Source organism: Mytilus edulis, chromosome 13, assembly GCF_963676685.1.
Source record: "Mytilus edulis chromosome 13, xbMytEdul2.2, whole genome shotgun sequence".
Taxonomy (NCBI): domain Eukaryota; kingdom Metazoa; phylum Mollusca; class Bivalvia; order Mytilida; family Mytilidae; genus Mytilus; species Mytilus edulis.
This window is the reverse complement of record NC_092356.1, coordinates 7,856,232-7,869,461: the sequence shown is the minus strand read 5'-3', so window position 1 is coordinate 7,869,461 and position 13,230 is coordinate 7,856,232. Positions and strand designations below refer to the sequence as shown.

The 13,230-nt window shown below is 32.0% G+C and overlaps 2 long non-coding RNA genes across 2 annotated transcripts in view; one reads left to right on the top strand and one right to left on the bottom strand.

Annotated features, from left to right (window-relative positions):
* The window catches only part of LOC139501876 (uncharacterized), a 205,123-nt gene that overhangs the window by 83,222 nt on the left and 108,671 nt on the right, over positions 1-13,230 (bottom strand). The gene's annotated exons all lie outside the window — the stretch shown is intronic.
* LOC139501879 (uncharacterized) lies at positions 7,094-10,673 on the top strand. Its single transcript, XR_011658676.1, has 3 exons — positions 7,094-7,245; positions 10,172-10,340; positions 10,592-10,673. It is a non-coding gene; the product is annotated as an uncharacterized lncRNA (long non-coding RNA).

The following is a 13,230-nucleotide window of genomic DNA, read 5'->3' as shown; positions in this document are numbered from 1 at the left end:
AATTTTGTCACAGCCTGGAGTGCGGTTTAGGATGAATGCGAAGCGTACCGGATTATATATGAAGCTTTGTTTGAAAAAGATGATGTATTTATTATGAAGATGCAATTCTAATAATTTTATTTATTAAAACTCCGTAGATAAGATAATATTGGATTGCTAACATGTGGCAGCTTGTTTAATATCAATTAATGAAGAATAAAATTATTTAAAATTCAAACAAAATCGTAAAACTTCTCCAGTACTTGAGTACTTTCCAGCAAAGTAGTAAAGTAGGTTACCTTCTGCACACAGTACAAAGCTGAAGAGCATTGAGGACCCAACATTCCAAAAAAATTGTGCCAAATAAAGCTAAGGTATATGCCTGGGATAAGAAAATCCTTAGTATTTCGAAAAATTTATACTTTTGTATTAAAACAGGAAATTTATAAAAATAGCCACATACTTGATTTTCATGTCAACACCGAAGTGCTGACTACTGGTCTGGTGATGCCCTCTGGGACGAAACGTCCACCAGCAGTGGTATCGACCCAGTGGTGTAAATAGCTACACCAAGGTTGTGAGTTCGAACCCCGCTCGCGTGGGCTGCACTCGAATCCACTCTTCATTGACTAGGATTGTCAGACTTCTATCGAAGGTGTGTGGTTTTCTCCGGGCAATCCGACTCCCTCAACCAATAAAAACTGGCCGCCACGAAATATCCCAAAAGCGGTGAAAAACGTGTCATTAAAACAGCAATAATAAATGAACTAACTTGGAAGTGTTTGTTAATTTATATATTATTTTTACCAGGATTCAACTTATTTTCAAACGACACTTGGAGTTGTGGTCCTAACAGTTTAGGATTTAGGGGCCCAAAAGGGGTCCACATAAGCAATTTTCTAGTTTCCAGACACTAACTTGTGGAACGGTGTATGGATTTTTCTGAAATTATACCACAAGTTTCAATACCACAAAGGGTTGGTTAGGATTGGCTTTGGGCGATTATGACTCAAACCGTTTGTAATAAGGGGTAAAAAAGGAGGAAAACAAGGGTTTCCAGGTTAATGGACAATTGTTTTAAGTACAATGTTAAGTTTGGATTACTTCCCTTACACTGCTTTTAAATTATGTTCAAAGAAATGTTGTATTGTCTTGAGGTGATTAGCCGTCAATTTAATTGTGAAAGTTACTATTATTTAAATGCTTATTAAGAAATATTAATTTGAGCCATAATAATATATTTTATTTTCTATTTTAAGACTTGTATGATGTATTCAATTGGGCAATTATGGTTGTAAAATCCGTGGGAAAATCGAATTTAGATTATTACTATAACTTGAGGGAAAGATTTTTTCGGGAAAAAAGGGGTGGGGGGGGGGGGGGGGCATTTTTTCTCTTTTCAGATTTCAGAAATTAAAAGTAAAATTACTTCAAATATTTTTTTTGCTAAAATTATGGGGGGATAAAAAAAAAAAAAATATTTTGGGGTTTTAATCTTCTTTTTTTTTGGGGGGGGGGTCCATTCGCAACAACATAGTATATATTTTTTTTGGGGGGGGGGTCAATTCGCAACAACATAATATATTTTTTTGGGGGAGGGGGTCAATTCGCAACAGCATAATGAAGTTGGTTTTTTCCCGGGGGTGGGGGGTGGGGGATGAATTTGCAACAGCAGAGTATATTGCACAAAAGCAAAAAAATGAATATAATTTCAAACCATATAACCAATTCTGAGTTCTTTGACTACAGTTTTTCTGTGTCAGAAACCTAGTATGTGTCAAATATTTAATAACAATCCAAATTCAGACCTGCATCAAGCGCGAATATTGTGTCCATTTTAGTCCCAACGGTTCAGGGTTTGACCTCTGCTGTCGTATCCAGAGGCGCTCGACGAAGCAATCTATTTATTCATATTTTAGATCTGCCATGCTGCAACAACTTAATAGGACTATAAAATGTCTTATATTGTTTCCGACCTTTTTTTTTTTTTAATATGGATATTTGGAATATTTTCGACTCTTAGTAATTGATTATATATATTATACAACTATAGCCTTTGTATGAGGTCGATACAAGGATATATTTACTTGAAAGAAGTATATTGACTGAGGACGAAGTCCGAGGTCGATATTCTTCTTTGGGTCGATATATCCTGTATTGACCTCATACAAAGGCTATATTTGTTATATTATTAATTTCGACCATATTTGTATCAAAATCGTCATTTGATTTTGTTTGAATTTTTAGATATTATATTGTCTCCTTGACAAAAACAGCATATTACTGTGAAAGTACTTTTATTCATGGGGTTTCAATTTTCGTGCTTTTCGTGGATGACCTTATCCACGAATTAAAGTGTCCAACGAAATAAAACAACCATTGTCCAAATTAAGACATTGAAATTTCCCCATGTAGGTTTGCCTTCTGATATGATCTAGAGAATATATTGAATAACGCCAAATCTGAGAATACTATAATAGCAGGGTACAGGACATACATAATGTGAACTACAACTGCATGTAGGATTATATCCTTAATCGGCATTTAATCTTTAATAACCTAATTATCTATACAATCTTTTAATTCTCATATGATATTATGATAAAGTGTTCATTTTATATTCTCATAGTTCTCGTATATATGGGAAATAATAATTTAATGCTGGGCTTAATTTTGATAAGAATGATTTTACAATTCAAGATACGTTTATAGCATTTGAGTATGTTACTGTTTACTTTTAAAGTTGACATGTTCATGGCCAAATTAACACCTGTGATAGTCTTTAATCTGTTGATCAATTTATGTTGGATTAATTAGTGTTGTTAACACGGGCCAATGTTTACTTTGAAATTTCCATCAAGACAGACAATTTGTAACCTTTGGTTCTAAAGGCTTCAATTTTTCATTATTTTTTTAGGAAACTAAAATCCACGAATTAAAAAACCACCGAACATGTAAATATTGCTCAAACCGCGAAAATTGATACCCACGAATTAAAGTACTTTCACAGTAGTTGGTTTTTTTGTGTTTCTTTTGTTCAGCATCTTATGTATTTTAAGATTTTTTCCGTCAAATAATCATTTAAAGTTATCATTTGTTTGAAAACGTTTAACAATATCCTGAAATTTATTACATGACGTTACAAAGTAAATCGTTTTTTAGACCTTCTAAAAATAACCGTGCAATACGCTTTTTGCTATCCGCCGTTTTCTCGCTACCTTCGAAAATATAGTTATAGACTATCCCTAAACGAATCAAATTTGTTAAAATATACGAATTAATAATATTGACGTATATTGTCTTACATTAATTAACTGGACAAGCTAACATATACAAATACACGAATTCAGACATTTTTTATTTGAGATCCAAATTGTATGCCAAGGAGTGTCTTCCTGCCTCATTGTTAAAGCTTTTCTTACCATTCCGTGTTGTTTTTGGCCATGTTACATCCGATATGCCTTTGTACCTAAAGTTCCATGAATATTTTTAATTTTTTATTAAATTATATAGGAATTCTAGACTTGATATTTTAATCATTTTTTAATCTCTAACGCCATTGTTCGTATGTTATGTATAAGAGTGAGGTTTGACAAGATAAATGAGTTATGTATTGTAAGTTTAGAAAGTCTGGTGGAATGGTGTCGATTCTTATTAGTACATTTACTTGTCATACAGCTCAATATAGATGTTGAGTCTATTTAGGTATAAGACTATATATTGAGTGTGTTCTTTTACCCATGGTAATTGCCTAGAATTTATCTGAGTTTGTCTGCATTTTGTTGAAAGAGAATCACGATATTAAAGGAGTTACTATTTTCTCCTAAGGGTTTAATTACTGATTCCAAATAGTACCAGATTGAGAGAGGATGTTAGCATCAGCATAGTTATATAACTCACTGTGTTTGCCAACAAGACATATGTCATTTATAAATACATTGAATAATACAGGAACTAGTTTAGATTCCTTAGGAACACCTATTTAATTATCTTGCATTTGACTGATACTCTAACATATTTTTTACACACTGTCTTTTCTTCGGAAGCTAACATGTTAGCAATTCAAGAGCAGATGGACTATAAGGTCATATTTATCCATTTACAAAGAAGATCATGTAAAAGACAATCAAAAGCTTTACTGAGATCCATCAATATGACTGCTAAGTGTTTATTATTATCCAGTGCCTTTTCCCATTTTCCTACCTGAGAGTCACTGGTGAGTCTGATGTAAAGAAAACACGCGTCTGTCGTATCAAATTATTAGCCTGGTACCTTTGATTACTATTAGCATGTCGAAATTTTCTATTGTACTGTTTATTTGGGTATTTCTCCGTTCTGAATGTTCTTCCATTTATTTGTACTGATGTCCTGTCATGTCATGTAATGTTGTCATTTTAGTATTATTTTTTACATTGCCGTAAAAGCACAAGGTTTGATTAGCCGCAAAACCAGTTTCTACCCACCATTTTTTCTTAAAAATTTCCTGTACGAAGTCACAAAAGTGGCAGTCCTAAAGTTCGTGTCTGTGTGTTGCATTGTCGTTTTGGTTTTTGTTGCTCTTCAGTGTTTCTGTTGTTTCTTTGTTTTCCTCTTATAGTTTGTGTTTCCTGCAGTTTTAGTTTGTAGCCCGGATTTGTTTTTTTCTCTCAATCAATTTATAACTTTCGTGTTACTTAGTCTTTAGTTTTCTATGTTGTGTCTTCTGTACTATTATCTGTCTGTTTGTCTTTTTTTATTTTAGCAATGGCTTCGTCAGTTTAATTATTTTCAATCTATGAGTTTGACTATCCCTCTGGTATCTTTCGTCCCTCTTTTCGAACAGCGGTATACTATTGTTGCCTAAGTAATGTTGACTGACAGCCATTGCCCGATCGAAATGCCCGAAATAAATGATCGAAATATCGGCAAAGTGTTTAGTAGGTTGATTTTCACATTGCCGGCAAAACACTAACTAGGCTGTAGTTACCCCTTTTTAAGCATACTGTTTTTTTTATGAATGGGTGCCACTTGGGTAATTTTAAACGCGTCTAGGAATTGAAGTGTATAATGATAAATTAACAAGCTGTGTGTGTGATCACTACCTGATTAGCAGCGTGTAAAATGTTTGGTAACATACCAATTATACCAGTTGCCTTTTTAACATTTATCATACAATTCTTTTCGAAACATATGCTTCGTTTATAGGCTGAATAATAAGTTTATTTGATGACAGATTTAAGTATTAATTAGAAATAGATTTGTTGTATATATAATGAAATTTGATGCCGACTTTTGTACATAAAGGCAACAGTAGTATACCACTGTCCAAAACTCATAAATCGATTGAGAAAGAAAGTGGTTACAAACTAAAGGAGGGGAACCCTCAAGTGAAAGAGAAAATAACGAAATACAGAACACTGAAGACAAATAAACTAAAACACACAACAATGCAAAGTTCATAGAAACGAACTATTATATAACAACTGCAATATTCCTGACTTGGTACAGGACAATTTGAGAAAAAATGGTGGTTCGAACCTGGTTTTGTGGCTAGCCAAACCTCTGCACTTTATGGCAATGTTAAATATACCGCTAAAAGGACAGCAATAGTACATGCCGGACTAACAGAGTACAAATTAATTCAAAAACACTAAAGACAGAGAAATACAAAAAAAAACCAATATGATAGTACATTTCGACATGATAACCTCAGAATAACAACTAAATAAATTAAGACAGTACACAAAAACAGCCTAATAGAATAACGAATTGTGTATTTGTAACACGAATGGATCAACGCCTCAAAAAGTAACGTCACTGGTATATTTAGAAAAAATGGACATAAATCCCCGGCATGAATCAAGATAAGTTTCCGATTATGTCATTTGATGTATTTGATAACAATGATAATAATACTAAAATAGAATTGTGTTAGTCATAGTGCTACATGCGGCCTTTCTTCCAAATCAAACTGTGTTAAACAAAATAAATCCTATGCACATAGTTGCTAAAACTAAAATCCTACAAATGAACTTGGTGATTAAATATCATACACGTTAGAGATGTAGCTAGCTATAAAACAAGGTTTAATTCATCCTTTTCTACATAAGAAAATGCCTGTACCGAGTGAGAACAATGACAATTGTTATCTATTCGTTTGATGTGTTTGAGCCATTGATTTTGTCATTTGATTAGGGACTTTCTTTTTTTTTGATTTTCATCGGAGTTCAGTATTTTTGTGATTTGACTTTTTTCTATACTTGGGTGTTTTTCATTCACTTGTATATTGTTGTCACCGATGTTTTTTGCAACATATATATATATATTTTTTTAATTTCTTGTTGGTTTAATTTGTGATGATTATATTTATTTTCTGTGGTATTGTTTCTTTTTCGATGGTGCATCCATTATTTGTTAAGAATGGCGTTTCTGTTGATGTTCTCTCTTTTGGGTTGTTTCATCATATAGCGTTTCACTAATTCCTGTTTTAACTTGCTGTGCGGAGTGGGTTCTCTCCATTGTTGAAGACCGTATGGTGACTGGTTATCATTGACATCTTTGTTGTTTGTTTTTTTCTCTCGGAAATTTGTCACATTGTCAATCATAACACCGGGCATCTCCATATACTTATAAAGAGGGACGATATATATACTAGTACATTCAAAAACGTTAGTACGGCAAACCTTTTCATCAAAGACACCAGATGTATGTAAAGGCGATAATCAAAGTATTATTTGTTTAAGAATAAAAATCGGTCAAAGTCTAGTATAGCATTATATGCGATATGGATTTTGCTCAAGATGTAGGCCGTACGGTGACAACTATTTCTGATATATATATAATTTGATAGTCTAGACTTGTATTGTTTGTTTGTCTGAGTCATAATGTTTTTTTGAAAATGTAATTTAAAATTGCACTGACATTTGTTTTGTCATAGGCTTGACTATTATATCCAGATTGAATTATGTAGGTCTCTACCAAAAATAACATATGCAGCGTGATTGTTTATATAAGGCTTTGTTAGAAAAAGATGCTGCATTGATTACGATGATGCAATTCTAATGGTTTTATTAATGAAAACTCACGAGAGGTTCAGATAATTTTTGCAAACACTTTGACAGCTTGTTTATCAATTTATGAAGAATAGAATTATTTCAAATTCAAACAAAAGCATAAAAAATCGGTCAGTTCTTTTTTAATTTCCAGCATAGTATATAAACAGAGTAAATTAGTTCACCGTACCACACATACTCCGACAGAGAAAATTGAAGGAACTGTCTTTAGTTTGTAAGTGTTTGTTGATTTTTATATTATTTTTACAAGGCTTTAAACAGATCTGCAATGCTTCAACAACTTAGCAAGATTATGATAAATGTCGTATATTGTTTCTGATATTTTTGTTTACTAGCGTAACAAAACTTTGAATAATTGTAATACTAAGGTTTTTCTATCTTAGGATAAGATTACATCAGCTGTATTTTGAAACACCTTAGGATATTTTTTGTTTCTCGGTGATCTCCAATTTCGTATTTTATTTGTCCATTTGACTGTTTTGAATTCGAGCGTTACTTAAAAATGGAGACATTTTATATTTGAGATCCAAATTTAATGGCTTATCCCCCTATACATGCAACTATTAAAGGAAATTTCTACATTCTCCGGGCTTTTGTCAGAACTATACTAGTTGGACATTGGACGTTCAGTGAAAAATAATTGTATTGTGTTTTATTTTCAGATGTCACTATTATAAAACATTTGCTATCAAAATTATCTTAGTACTATGCATTAGAATTATTTCAATTTAATCGTTAGTCATATTCAACCAATCAAGCACTGTCATTTAAGATTCTGTTTTAACAAATGTTCAAACGAAAATTGTACAGTGGATGAATTATGGGATATTAATGAAAAAAAGTGTTGTATTATAACTTAAAAAACTATATACATTTGCACCATCTCGTCAATTTAGCCAGACTTATCCATAACGATTATAAATGATATCAGGGAGTCTGGAACTCAGAAAAATATACTCATCTGAACATGAATGAAACATTTGCCCCTGGACGTTCGGCTACAAACAAAATCATGCATTTGTCTTTGCCTTCTTCAAATTATATTAACAGTATACTATTCCAAGAAGAGAACTTCCCATACAAAAAAAACCCATTACAAACCTGAGACTACTTTACGTATACTACTATATAGTAGTCTCAGCACAAACTAACGGACTTAAAAAGTCACTTTAGTGACGGTTCATTATTATGGATACAGAGAGGAAATAACGGCGCCCTAAATTTTTAGATATGGTATAAACACACCTTATCGCTATTTGTCTGCCATTACTGGATATCAAAAATTGCTACATATCTTTTTTCTTAACCTTAGTTAATGATATTGCACTTTAAAAGTATACAATTGTATTACATTAAAAAAAATAGGATTTACATAACTCTGACATTCACATATGCATGTAAGCAATAGTAAGGAAAAGTATGTATGACGAGATACAGTGTTATGTTGAAATGTTTAATTAAAAAAATGAAAAAGTACGTGAAGTTTTCAAGAACATCAATTGTTAAAGTTTTAACAGAATGCGTTTTTTTATAATTTTATTCCAGAATATAAATTCAATTCTTTAAGATGTTCTTTTAAGAATTTGATACTATTACACTTACACTGTGACTTGGCATTTTTATTTGAACTAAACATCTGCATGATTCTTTGACAGAGTTTAAAATTTTACACCCATCCAGTCTGGTTTGAAACCTAACCATTCATATCAAATTGCCCTCATTTATATCATTTATAGATGACTACATGAAATGAATAAGGAAAATATCGCTATGACAATTCTCCTGGATTTAAAAAAAAAGCTTTTGATTTGTTGCTCGTGAAGTAAAGTAAAAAAAAGCCATCAAATTTATGGCTTCCATGGCTTCTATGGCAGTACGGTTTGTTTTTGAAAATCATATCTGAAAGAAAAAACACAGCAAGTCTATAAAAATCATATATTAAGTAATCAATATTCTGGAACATATTTATCAGGGCTCAATAATTGGTTCCATTTTGTTTATTTTGTATATAGATTATCTATAATTATATATATAAAAAGTGCAACACAGACGTGTATGCTTATGATACAACTATGGATACATCAGGGAAGAGTATTGGAGATATGCAGTTTAAAGTACAAGATGAACTCCAAAGTTATGAAAAATGGTGTCGTGAAAATAATCATGTTTATAAATACGGATATAACTAAATGTATGGTTATCGTTACAAGATAAAGGCTGTTGTACTAAAATGAGTTAGTAAGAATTATAAAATTGTGCCCCAAGACTAATTGTGTATGCTGGACGGCTTTATGCAAGCTTTGGTTCCCTTTTCAGCTTATAGAAGTAATATTTTATACAAAGTACTTAAAGTTGTTAATTTCTATGTCTTTTTGGTCTCTTGTGGACTGTTGTTCCAGTGTTACACACATATTTAATGGTGAATACACTGTTAATATAGTATCATTTGTGAGGATTCGTAAAGAATGAAATACCTGTATAGCATTTTAGTTACAAAACCAGGTTCAACCAGATTCAACCCACCTTTTTGTCCTAAAATGTCCAGAACCAAGTACGGAAAATGGCAATGGTTTTATTATAGTTCGTTTCTGTGTGTGTTACATTTTAATGTTGTGTTTCTGTTGTATCGTAATTCTCCTCTTATATTTGATGAATTTCCCTCAGTTTTAGGATTTTTTTTTCTCAATCGATTTATGAATTTGAAATAGCGGTATACTACTGTTGCCTTGATTAGTTGATATTTGATAACTATATACTTATTAGAAGTATGTGATGTTCAGAGCACAAATAATAATGTGACGTAATGTCATATGTCATTGCGGGTCTTTATGTGTCTTAAGCAAATCGCATAAAGTTATGATGTTTAAACATGGAATACTGTGATCATTGTTGGTATTGTTTTTGTACCAATATTTTAAGTACAAATCAAGTTCTGGAAAATACAAATACCTAACTATTACAATAATTCTAAAGTGAAGCTATAGTACTAAATATTAAAAGTAAATTTATAGAACTACAGATTTTTAAGTACAGAGATGATACCTATGCAAGAGTAGCTGTGAATGATGAAGGTTATATAATCGGAAATTCTTACACAGGAAATTTTTTTCATACATTATAATACATTGCATATCTTTTAGGTGAGCAAATCCTCTGCAAGATGAAAATATTCAATATTTTGTGTGCGATGTTCATAGTGCTACTATCAGTTTTAGCAGGAACAGCTAGTGGACGTCCACCAAATGGACGTCTTGAATTATACAGATTTAAAAGAGATGCTTATGACAACACAGCATATAGAATCGTAAGGTAACTGATAATTACAAAAAAAATTATCATTCAATATATTGAGTTTTAAATTACTACTACTACTACTACTATTACTCCAATAATAATAATAATAATAATAATAATAATAATAATAATAATAATAATAATAATAATAATAATAATAATAATAATAATAATAATAATAATAATAATAATAATAATAATAATAATAAAAAAATTAATTCATAATGATAATAATGATAATATTAATAATAATTTGTATTTTTCAGGTGAATAAAGATTAGATGGTCTGGCACCTCGTGCACTAACTGGATCTTTCATCATTTAATAATAGAAGCTTATTTAAATGGATTTATCGTTGTTCTAATTATTTGTTTTTATTTAGTGATACCTATATGTTTTAACATTTTAGTGGCAAATTGTTTCTTGAAAAATAAGATTAAATTGATTTGCTGCAACTGATATAAATATCAAAGAACAATGGTGTCACATGTGGAGCATGATTTGTGTATCCTTCCAGATTATGCGAGATCACTCCGAGTTTTTAGTGAGGTTCCTGTTGCCCATTCTTTAGTTTTCTATGTTGTGTTTTGGGTACTATTGTATGTCTGTTGATTTTAATCACATCTACAATTCAGAGATGCACAATCTCAATTTAGAGGAGAATCATTTTCTACAATGACGTCTGAAAATTTAACTTCTGTGTTCTGTGTTATAAAAATACAGAGGTATGCAGTTTTGAATGACAGAGTCATTAGATATACTCGAAAAGTTGATTAAATCAATAATCTGTTAACATATAAATTTCAGACAAATGCGTTTATTATCGTCAGGTTTATAGAAAGGGAACAGCCGATGGTGTCTAAATGCTGTAGTAATACACGAACATTCATACAACCTCATTCATACAATCGCTTTACCTTTTTCCGCGAATTTGACTTACCGAATAAGAATTATTACCAGGTTTGTACTAATACGAGCAAAACGACGGGTGCCATATGTGGAGCATGCCTGCTTACCCTTTCGCATCGACTTAATCACCCCAAATTCTTGGTAAGGTTCGTTTTGCTCTGTCTTTAGTTTTTTATGTAATTTCTGTGTACTGTTGTTTGTCTTTTTGTCTGTACCTCTATTTTTGTGTAGCCATTGCGTTGTCAATATATAAAAGAAGATGTGATATGATTGCCAATGAGATAACTCTCCACAAGAGACCAAATGACACAGAAATTAAAAACTATAGATCGCCGTACGGTCGTCAACAATTAGCAAAGCCTATACCGCACAGTCAGCTCTAAAAGGCCCCGAAATGACAATGTAAAACAATTCAAACAAGAAAACTAACGGTCTAATTTATGTTAAAACAAAGAATGAAAAACAAATATGTCACTCATAAACAAACGACAACCACTGAATTACAGGCTCCTGTCTTACTACAGGCATATACATATAGAATGTGGCGGGGTTAAACATTTTAGCGGGTTCCCAACCATCCACCTAACCTATGACAGTTTATTTTTGACCTATGAGTTTGAATGTCCCTTTGGTATCTTTCGCCTTTTTTTTCAAATTGTATGCGAACGCTCTTGTTGATTCTGGATCGTTTCGAGTTTCTACAAAGACAAAACAGAAAGTCATTATACAAATAAATGAATACATATTTAGAAACATATATATATATACGTAGAACTCAGAGGTGAGATTGGAAGGCTGATATGCGATGGTAACGCTGAAATGTGATGATCTACACTTTAGTATGATGGTCCCTGCGCTGATTTGCTATAATATATGTGACTCATTGTTTGTCATTCTAAAGTCAACAGAAGTGCAATCAAAATGAAACTAGATTTAATATTTTTAGTACGAGGTGTATATACATTAACCTCTATTATTCATGGTCTATGGATGTCCTTTCAATTGCACACTAACTGAGATATCGTCCTCTTTGATTTTATTCATGTGGGAATAATTCTGCATTATCATTTTATCTGTAATACGTTGTTTCATTTATAAGCTCCTCATTTACCGCAAGTATTCAATGAAAAGATGTCTGTAACGCAGTAATTGAAAAATGTCATGCCCAATTTTTCGTAAAGCAGAGCCTTTCGTTTATTTAAAAAAAAAACTTTGCTGCAGAAGATTATCTCTCCCCTATCAACAAATCCGTATCCTTCTCCGTAGTTTAAAAGTTTATAAGCCTCTTGTCAACTTAAAAAACTGGAATACGGTTTCTAACATACAAATTGACATCTACATCGACATGAAAAACATTGCAAATTGTAGTTTGTGAAGACCATAGCATGTCAGTGTTACTACCATCGAAATTCGGCGAAGCTATCAACAAAATGGCTTCACCATGACACCATCTCACTTCAGCGAGATCGGAAACGCACTTCAGCGTCAAAACATCACACTTCAGGGTGACAATTGCTGTTCGGAATACCAACGCGGTTTGGAATACAATCGCTGTTCACAGTCCTACATATAAGATATGCATCCTCTTTCATTTTCCATTTAAATACAGGTGAAAAAACACTGTCACTGTGCAATTTGGGAACCCTCACATTAAAATCAATATGAAAAAATTTTGAACAACAAGAAAAAAAATATATATCTTGTATTACGTAAAAAATGGTAGTTGTACATGTTTTGTACATATTCTTGGTTTTTGTAAGGGTATAAATATTTTATTTTTACAAATAACTATTCGATTTGAAAGTAATTGATTAACAGTTTCTCCATCCTGTTCCTCCTTCTTTAAATTTCCTGTTTATGTATTATTGACTGATAGCTGACTTCAGTTTGTGGCTACTGTATGTGATAAAATATACATTGTAACAGTAACATCGATATGGATAACTTTATCAACATCAACATCTAACCACAGCAAATCCATTTTCTGTGATTTATC